The sequence below is a fragment of the Benincasa hispida genome, chromosome 11, assembly GCF_027475165.1.
Source record: "Benincasa hispida cultivar pf3 chromosome 11, pf3_genome.v1.1, whole genome shotgun sequence".
Taxonomy (NCBI): Eukaryota; Viridiplantae; Streptophyta; class Magnoliopsida; order Cucurbitales; family Cucurbitaceae; genus Benincasa; species Benincasa hispida.
Genome location: NC_143488.1, coordinates 34,952,444 through 34,963,708, shown reverse-complemented (window position 1 = coordinate 34,963,708; position 11,265 = coordinate 34,952,444).

The window sequence follows — 11,265 nt, the reverse complement described above, 5'->3', positions numbered from 1 at the left end:
TCATATCTACTTGAGCCTTGGGTTTTGGTCACTATTGACATTGCCTTCCTTTGTGATCAATGTCGTTGCCATCATTAGTCACCTCTATTACATATGTTGTTGTTTGTTGCCACATTCGTCATATGTTGTCAATGTACACTATTGCTCTTTTTTTTTTTTTTTTTCTCTTCCTCTCAATTTCTTTTATAATGCCAGAACCAAATTTGCAAAATACTCTTTCGTCCTTAACTGAGAGCAACAATTCGCGGATGACATGTCACAAAATCAAAGGCTACACTACCTTTACTAGTAACAATCTGTGATGATATTCATGTATAGTCGTGGACGAGAAGATTGTATTATGTGTAAAGTTAGTAAATTCACCCAAAATCGAGGATCCAAAATTCTGCACTTGAAGGACCGAAAACAATCAAGTTATAAATTGGTTAATCAACTCCGTGACCACTGAGATTGGAAAAAAATTTCTTCTATTCTCAATTGCCAAATAGAAATAGGATGCTGCTCAAGATACTTTTTCTACTAAAGAAAATATTGCTAAACTCTTCCAGATCGAGACCACTCTTCTTCAAGATCTCAAACAAAGTTATTTATCTGTTACAACTTACTACACCACTTTATCTCGTTACTTACAATAGATCTAATTTGAAACTCATGAATGAAAATGTTCTTACGATAATACTCTCTTTTAAAATTTGTTGAAAAGACAATGATTTTCAAGCTCCTTATAGGATTCAATAAATATTTGGATGAAGTTCGTCGTTGAATTCTTTGTACTAACCTGTTACAGTCTTTGAGATTTTTTTTTTTTTTTTTTTTTTTTTTTTTTTTTTTGTTGTTGTTGTTGAAGTTAGTAGGGAAGAGAGTTGACAACAAGTAATGTTGGGACTACCTGAACATCCTCCAACTCAAAATGGATTTGCCCTTATTTCCTAACTAGACCACTCGAATGACCCCATTGTTCTTGTTGCGAGAGGAAGCTCCCAATCATTCAGTGATAATGAGTCAGGAAAAGTACGATCATGGTTTGATTTACTGTTATAAACTGCGACACGTTAAAGACACATGTTGAAAAATACATGGAAAACTAGCAAATTGGAAGCTAAATATTGCCATATCAAATCGAAAAACTAAGGACAATGATGCTATCTCTGAAATTTCTAACCAACCACCATTTACTAAGGATTTGATGGATTGTAAGAATAGAACAAATCTATCAGAAGTAAGTAGCTCTGGGAATGTGCAACAATATGGTAACACAAAACCTTTGCTCTCCATGCTCAAACTTTTCCATTTGAATCGATAGTGGATTGTAGAGCATCAAATCATATGATAAATGATAAATCATTTTTCTTGTCCTTTTCTCTTTACTAGTAATCTTTCAGTTCAATTTTTTTATAATACACTTACCAAAGTAGCTGGATTGGAAGTATTCAAATATTAAGCTCCATAATCCTTGAGTCAGTTTTATTTGTGCCAAAATTGGAGTATAATCTACTGTCTGTGAGTAAGCTAAATAAGGACTTAAATTGTGAAATTAAATTCCTGGCAAACTCTTTTATTTTGTCAAGACTTGAGATCGAGGAAGATTATTGGCAATGTTGAATTCTGTGCATGATTGCATCTTATCAAAGCAATGTGTCCTCCACCAACAAAGGAATATAGTAATCTTATAGTTTAGTTCTAATTGTGAGTCTGCTTATGTTTCTGAGTCTTTAAACCATTCAAATAAAGATATAACCTTGTCATGATGTTGCACTATCATCTTGGTCATCTTAATGTTACCTATCTTAAGCATCTGTTTCCTACTTTGTTTCATAACGAAAAAGAAAAGAAATTCCACTGTGAACTTTGCAAAGTCTCCAAATGTACATATTTTCAATCCTCATCCTGTACTTATTCTCCATCTCAATCTTTCTCTCTTATCCATTGAGATATTTTGGGACCCTCAAGGATAAAGGATATTAATATGGCTTGTTGGTTTCTTCTTTTCGTTAATAATTATACCCATCTAAGGAGGACATTCCTTGTGAAAGATATATATGAAACTAGCCAATTACTCACAGTCTTTCATAAAATGATCCAAAATTAGTTTCAAGTCAATGTCAAAGTACTTAAAATTGATAATGCTCATGGTTTCTTCAATTCTATGCTTATTTTCAATCTCATGGTATTGTTCACTAGAGTTCTTGTGTAGACACACCCCAACATAATGGTGTAGTTGAATATAAGAATCATCATCTTCTTGATATAGCTTGATCCTTCATGCTCACTCACATGTTCCAAAAACCTTTTAGGGTAAAATTGTGCTGATTGCTACTTATATAATAAATTGGTTGTCTTCCCGCATTCTTAAGTTCAACACACCCTTGCAAAGTCTCCTTATACTATATCCTACCTCATGTGTCTCCTCTATAACTAAAAATATTTGGATGTATTATATTTGTACATATATATCCTCAACATCGAAGTAAATCTTGTAACTATAATTTGATTGGCTGATTTTATTACTGGAAAACCTTGAGCAACATATTTTGCAACATGTCATGTATGATGTCAAGACATTGTTCGTGACGAGCAGAAGATTCTACAAAATGTTTTTTTGTCTTATTCGTCAATGTGATTTTACAGATTTTGTGGCTTGCCTTTTTTATTTTTTTTCCCTACAGACGTGATTTATTCCTTCCTTGAAGATCTTCTAAAGCTATATATATTATGGTCTTGTTTAATTTTAGGCTTAGCCTTCTTATTAAAAAAGTATGTGCATTGAGTATTTTGAGCTTAGGGATTGTCTAAGCCTCAACCTTCATGTATTGTAATTAAAAAGCTTTATTTTTTTGGTTGTGGGTTTGTCCAATGGCCAATTAGGCTTGGTTGGATTGTTGTGAGTGTAGCAAATCACCTTAGGAGTAAATGAGAACTCGATATGAGTTTTTAATATGATATTGAGGAGAGCTCAAATAAAGCTTGTGAAAAACTTACGTATGGAGATGAGGGGATTTGTGAAGGAGTTGACATCTAACAAACGGAAGCAATTAAGGATCTAAGCACTCGAACTACATAAATTTTAGCTAATTAGCATGCATGTCCATAGTTTTAGTATATTAGGGTTTCAAGTGAATACCTTTGATGATTCTCTCAAATTGACTGGTTTCATTACGAAATTCTCCTTCAATTTCTGTAGTACACCACCACAAATGTTATCTCTACTAATCCCAGGCCTTAGATTGAGGTGTGGTCTTAAAGTTGAAGGGAATTTGAAGTGGTTTTTGAGAGTTGAAGAAGTGAGAAAAATCTGATTTTTCTCTTCAGTTTTTTAATTTGCATGGACCTCAAATCTGATAAAAAAAAACTTCATATATAGAAGTTTGTCATACAAACCAGATTGAGCATGATAAAGCCACTTCATATTCCATTAATCCTTAGTGGCTTGAGGTGTTATTTAAAGTGGAATAAGTGGGATTATCCCACTTCCATTCATTCCAATTTTTCAATTCAAATATTGAATTATTTGAAATATGTAAAACTTATTTAAAAATTAAATCTCAAATTCAATTTAAATTAAATAAATTTCATAAATCTAAAAAGTAGTTAATCCAATTTTATAATTTTGATTTATAAAAATTCAAAAATTTAATAATTACTAAATTGGAAAATTAATTAAGCTAATTTAATCAATTAATTTAATATCAAATATTAAATTAATCTAACATCTCATTAAATATTTAAATTATATTTAAATATTGTCAACTCTTTAAAACCGTAACATATCAATTATCTCAATATAATAATCCAAACCCTAAATCGAGTTTGAACGTTTCAAATTCTCTCAACATGTTGTTCTAAGGTTTAATCCTTTTACGAGCTAGTAGAGGAACCTAATGGATCTACACATCATGAGCTCCAACGATTTGAGATTAATTGGTTAAACTCTTTAAACCGAATTAATCAATATTTGTTAATTACCGAGACATACCGCTATAACTCAGTAGCTGCACTTTCTTCACTGTAGATATATTTCTGTCCACTTGATTTAACCATAATCAGTAAGCCAATCCTTCACAGGTCGTTCGCATTTACAGCTAGGTCAAAATTATTGTTTTACCCCTATAATACTGTTGGGGTTGATGCCCTAAAGTCTCGTGTCCTGTAGTTTGTAAACAGTTTGTACGAACGCTTGTGTTGTATAATATATGATATTTACTTTACATCTTGTTTTTTTGCTCAGTTGCATATTTTATTTGCTTTGCCACAAACTAATAAACATAAAATTCCTGGTTATCTGTATGTAACTTAAGCATGTATGTAGTGACATACAAGTGGATCATGTCTTGAGTGATAACTAAAATGGTCTGTAGTATATGAATATAGGAGGAAAACCATATCTTAGTGACGCTACGAATGCGGCCCGCTTTGTGGAATGGTCACAAATGTTGTGACTTGTCACAAATAGTCTGATCCTGATCATTCGTGTAGAAGACATGCGAGCGGGGGCGTCCTACAAAGAGTTTGTATAAGACTTGACCACGAAGTGTTAACGTCTCGTTATAAAACACCATTCATGACAGAGACTTCACTTCACTAGGATGACCATAGGTAACATGACCTCAATCCTTAGTGAGTTGGGAACTCTTGCTGTTGAGGTTGGTTCTTTGATTTGTATGGGTGCGAGTGGCTAGGTCGCCGATTTGAACCTACCATTTTAGGGATTCGTCTGATTTGGGAGCTGGGAACTCAGCTACATAAGATGGAATTCACTCATTCCCCGAAACAGAGGTAAGTAGATAGATAGCTCCCTTAAGGGCTGATTCCAGGGCTTGAACGATGTGGCGCCAAATACCTTCTCTTGGTCCGAGAGGTGTTTACACATAGTTGGACTATGTTGTATTGTTCATTAGAGGAATCAGTGGTACTTAAGGAGTGAGATGTAACTATAGGGAAAAAATGATAAATTGGCCCAACTATACTTACGAGCATCTGTGAAGGGTCATCGTACTCATGATTGGTTATATCCAATGGACACAGAAATATATCTATGGTAAGAAGAGTTCAGTTGTTGGTCTTTAGTGGAATGCCTGACAATTAAAAGATGGTAGATCTCGTGGCTAAAGAGATTAGTCAGCTATTCACAGACCGTTGAAGCTTCGAGACACATGTCCATTAGGTCCCTTGGGTAGCTTGGATAAAGTCGAGAATCAGTGTTTGGGTCAGTTTGAAATGTTCAAATTGACAAGAGGGAGCTCGATTATATATGATATAATTGAATTAGTTGATTATATATGATATAATTGACTAAATGTATGAGATATATAATTTTGGAGGAAATTAGATATAAATATGATTTATATCATGTGGAGGAGAAATGACTATAGTAGATATGTGATATCAAACTATAGAGTAAGAATATAATAAGATTATATTCATTAATTATTAAATTGGTTAATTATATGATAATTGGCCTAAAACTTCTCTCGGACGTGCGTTAGTGGGAGCAGCCACATTTGGTTATGGTAACTGTTGAATAAAATGAAAATTTGTTTCATTTTGCGAAAGGTTTGGAAAAATTGGCATCAGTGTGAAAACGTAACGATCGCATAGTTTGAGAGCCTATACGATAGTCGCTCACCGCCTAAATGATCGCACGCCATCACCTAAACGATCAAACGCTAGTTCTTAAATGATCGATTAGCTTTCCTAAACGATCGCATAGTGTGCCGCGTTTTCTAAACGATCATCTACCATTTACTAAACGATTGCTTAGTAAAACCTACACGATCGTGTAACTTCTTCTAAACGATAAACACTTAGCTATACGATAGCTTCTTTTCTATCCCATTTGCTTATCATCTACACGATTAATTCTTTCTCCAACCTCTACCAAATTCACCAAAGACCACACTTTGGGTTCTCACTCTGAGAATACAAAGGGCTCCTTTTTGGTGGTGTCGTCCCCGCTGCGTTCATTTGTTCGTGATTGTTCATGTTGCTGCAGCCGACTTGTTTGCTGGGCGATAGAGTTCGCGTAGAGGTCTTCCACTGCGTAAGGGTTCCAAAGCTTGAAGAGGGTCTTCAACTAGTATGAGAACTCTTTCCCTTGTTTTTTATTGTTCGAAGCATGCCTTTAATTAGTGTGTATTTGCATAATTGTATGTAAGAATGTATGTGTTGTATTTCGGTCACGATGAAATCGGAAAGATCCGAATGTGCTCATGCTACTCTTCGTTAAGAATTCCTTCAATTAGTATTAGAGTTAGGTTCTGATACTCCAATTTCATTGTTGCAACGAATTACATATACATTCTTGGTGGGTGCATGTTTACTCTGTTTAAATTTGTTAAATTGTTGTGGATGTGTGGATTAATGGATGTTTTCGTGGATGTTAGCCTCAGTTTGATTTAATTCTTTTACATTTGCAGTTTTTTGTAAAGGCCTCTACATTTTTGGGCATTAATAATCGTTATCGAGTCTATAATTCAAAGTCTGTTTGAGTTTTGAGTCGTTTGTGAAGAAGAACAGAGCAAGCGTTGCAGTTCTTCGAGGAAGGAGATGATCAAGGGTTGATCGCATCGTGTAGACGATGGAGTAAGCGATCGTTGAATATCGGGTCGTGTAGACGATGGGATACTGATGTATCATTTAACGCACGTGCATACTAGATGATCGTTTAGATCAACAAGTTTCATTGCTTAGTAAATGACAAACAATCGCTTAGTAACGCAAGGTAAATCGTTTACCTATCGTCGCGTTAAGAGAACGCATAGATGATCAGGCTTCGCAGCCTCTAGTCGTCTACGCGATCGTTTAGCTTTTGCGCCTATCGTCTAGTGCGCGCTAGGCAATCGTTTAACTTCAGCGTTTACTACACGATGGAGTCCTCCTGGTGATTCAAAACCTGGTTCGCCTGTGAACCGGTACGCTCGATGAAAAATGTAATAGATATGGTTATTTCATTCCGGTTTTTTGTAAAGGTTCATCCCGGTCCATTAATCCTTAATTTATTACATGCGATGTATGGTTTTTATATGTCATATGGTATGCACATATAATAAATCCCATCTTAGGTTATGCATTAGTTTATGCATTGGTCATGCATCTTCTCTTTATTGTAATTGTTATAATTTAGAGAAGCATGATTTAATTATGTAAGAGCATACTCATGCATCATATATTATAAGAGTTATATTTATGCATGCATTAAAAGCATTGACATGTATCATCTTTATATTATAATTGTTATAGTATAAGGGTGAATGGTAAGCATGTTTGCTTGGTTATTACACGTTATATAAAAGTTATATATAGTAATGACCGGACATTGAATCAAGCATGACACATAGGTTACTTTATAAATGTTATAAATACCTAGTTGTGCACAATGGTATTTAAGTTGTTTTTTAAAAAAAAAAGTTAAAGAGAAATTAGAACTATAAGAAATAAGAAAGTCATGCATGCTCACTTAGGTTTAATTCATGATTTTAAAATGTTTAAAACTTAGCTCACATAGACCTAAGATCACGGTTCTAATATGATTAGCAACCCTTAGCTTTAATCTTTTAATCAGTTTAATAGGATTAAATTGGCTAATAAAAGGTTAAAGTGTAGCAAACCTATCTATAAGGGACCTTTTGTCTAAGGTGGGTTCTATCTAGGCTGGGGTATTTAAATTAATGGAAACGTAACACCCCTACCTGGGAACTTACCTGGAAAGGTGAATTAGATAGATTTGATGCATGCATGCAAGTTAAGGACAGTCCATTAAAGTGTTTAAATGTGACTACTTGAACTTGTTCATATTTCATAGACAAACGTTGTTTATGAGTAGAGATTAAAAAGACGACTTAAACAAAAATCAGTAGCGGATTGTCTAGGTTAATGAACCCTTAGGTAGAACATTCAGTGGAAGGTACTTGGGGCATAAGATTTTTCACTTAAACCTTTCACGTTTCTCCTAAATAGTCCACACCATGAGATCTACCCTCGGCCTCAAGGCACCTTTGGCATGTCCCCCTAACAGATGGTGTTTGGATAGGTCAATATCAAGGTGGATGGAGAGAGTGTTCATAATAATTGGGTGCGGGAAGTGCGACAGCCTATCCCTCGGTCTCCCTTGTTGAGTTGAATAAAGTTACTGCGCATCACCTCAAGGCACCCTGGGAGTGTCCCCCTAAAGGATGGCAGTTTTGCGTGTTTCTTTATTTGATCTCCTGTAAGAGGATAAGGTAACTTAGTCTCTTGTCCTAATCTACTTCTTCCCTTCGGTGGGCTCATTAAAGTGGTACTGTGGCACCGAAAGCAAGGGGTCATACTTACGCAGAATTGTTTAAGGTTAACAATTTTGGACCAAAAAATGGTGGCTGTTAGGTTCAGTTCTAAGAGTTGGTTCTACCTAATGGTTGAGAATGTCTCATCCCAGTGAAGGGGCATCTGATCACCCCACCGGTGATGTTTGTCCTACCTCATTGGGGCATCATTGCAAAATAGAAGTCTTTCACTTAGGGTACTTGAAACTGTTTTGCAAAATTAATTGGTTAAATATGGTTTAGCAAAATCTAATAAAGTTTTGTTCGTATTTTCAGCAACAAAGTTTTCAAAATAGCCACAGCCACATTAGCTTTTCTTAGCGTTGAAAAATTAACTGGCGATAACTTTTCGAATCGAAATACATGATCACGACGATCCTAATCATTGAGGATCTCATGTTCGCTCTCACGGAGGCCTGTCCTCCTATTCCAGCTTTAAATGCCACTCAAAATGCTCGGGAGGCGTACGAGCGATGGACAAGGGCGAATGAGAAGACCCAAGCCTAATCTTGGCAAGTATTTCTGAAGTCTTGGCCAAGAAACATGAGCCTATGGTCTCAGTGCGTGAGATCATAGAGTCTTTACGGGGGATGTTTGGACAACCGTCTGAATAACTTATGCATGAAACTCTTAAATATATATTCAACTCCAAAATGGAAGAAGGCACCTCTGTTTGTGAACATGTGCTTAACATGATGGTCCACTTCAATGTGGCGGAGTTGAATGGCCCCACCATCGATGAGAATAGCCAGGTTAGCATAATTATGTATTCATTTTCGGAGAGCTTCCTACACTTTGTTAGCAAGTGATTCTTAACAAAGTGAAATATAACCTTACAACTCTCCTTAACGAGTTGCAGACCTACCAATCTTTACTGAAAAGTAAGGAAAGGAAGAAGGGTGAGGTAAACGTTGCTTCATCCTCCAGGACGTTCCATAGAGGTTTGACCTCAGGAACGAAGTCTGCACCTTCTACTTCTAACTCTACAAAGGGGAAGAAGAAGAAGGGTGGTAAGGGAAAAGGGAAGGCGCCTGCTAACCCACCGCCTGTCACCCCAAGCAGGCGTCCATCGGTTGAAAAGGGAAAGTGTTTCCACTGCAACCAAGATGGACATTGGAAGAGGAATTGTCCTCGCTATCTGAAAGAGAGGAAGGCAGCCAAGGTCGACAAAGGTAAATATGATTTACTTGTACTTGAAACCTATTTAGTGGAGAATGATGATTCTGCCTGGATAATTGATTCGGGCGCCACTAACCACATTTGTTCTTCTTTTGAAGGAATTGGATCCTGGCGACAGCTGGAGGCTGGTGAGATGACGATGCGAGTAGGCACCGGGCACGTCGTCTCAGCTATGGCAGTGGGAAGGCTCCAGTTAGCTTTACAAAATAGGTTTCTTTTTTTGAATGATGTATATATTGTTCCCGAACTTAAGAGGAACCTAATTTCTGTAAAGTGTTTATTGCAATGTAAATATACTATCTCTTTTAATGTGGATAAAGTGTTTAGTCATGAAGATGGTGTTTTTATTTGTACAGCAAATCTGGAATCTAATTTATATGTGCTAAGGCCGTTAGCCATTAATTCCCTCTAGAATACTGAATTGTTTAGAACTGTCGTAACTCAATCAAAACGTCGATGAATTTCTCCAAAAGAAAATGCCCAAATTTGGCATCTACGTTTAGGGCACATCAATCTCAATAGGACTGAGAGATCGGTGAAGAATGGACTTCTAAGTGAGTTAGAAGAAAATTCTTTACTAGTGTGCGAGTCTTGCCTTGAGGGTAAGATGACTAAATGAGCTTTTACTGGAAAAGGTTATAGAGCCAAAGAGCCTCTTGAATTAGTACATTCTAACCTTTGTGGTTCTATGAATGTGTGAGTCCGAGGTGGCCATGAGTATTTTATCAGTTTTATTGATGATTACTCCAGGTACGGGTATGTTTATCTTATGCAACGAAAGTCTGAATTCTTTGAAAAGTTCAAAGAGTTCAAGGTTGAAGTTGAAAATGCATTGGATGGACGGATTAAAACACTTTGATCGGATCGAGGCAGAGAGTTTTTAGCCTCGACATTCTAGGACTATTTTATAGAACATGGAATGGTTTCCCAACTCTCAGCGCTGGGTACACCTTAGCAAAATGGTGTCGCGAAGAGAAGAAATAGAACCTTGTTGAACATGGTTCACTCGATGATGAGTTACGGTTCCTTACCGGACTCGTTTTGGGGTTTTGTAGTGGAGACTGCGATATCCATACTCAATAGTGTTCCCTCCAAGAATGTTGCGAGAACACCTCTGGAGTTGTGGAATGGGCATAAAGCTAGTTTACGTCACTTCCGCATTTGGGGTTGCCCTGCACTTGTGCTTGAGGCTAATCCCAAGAAGTTGGAAACACAGTTGAGGTTATGCCTCTTTGTAGGCTACCCCAAAGATACACGAGGGGGTTATTTTTATGATCCGATGGAAAATAGGGTGTTTGTTTCTACGAACGCTACTTTTCTAGAGGAGGATCATATAAGGGAGCACAGTCCACGAAGTAAAGTCGTGTTGTGTGAGCTTTCCAATGAAAATACTGAAACTTCAACAAGAGTTGTTGAAGAGCCTGCTACATCAGTAAGAGTTGTTGATGGGAGTTCATCTAGTAGGTTGGTTCCACCTCAAGAGTCAAGGGAACCTCAACGTAGCGGGAGGGTTGCGAACCCATCCGTTCGCTATCTGTGTTTCACGGAAATCCTTGCTATGGTAGCAGATGGCGACATTGAGGATACGTTGTCTTATCAGAAGGCAATGGAAGATGTTGACTGGGATGAATGGGTCAAGGCCATGAATCTCGAGATTGAGTCGATGTACTTCAACTCAGTATGGGATCTTGTAGATCAGCCTGATAGGGTAAGACCTATAGGTTATAAATGGATCTACAATCGCAAATGGGGCACTGATGGGAAGGTACAAACCTTCAGGGCTCGACTT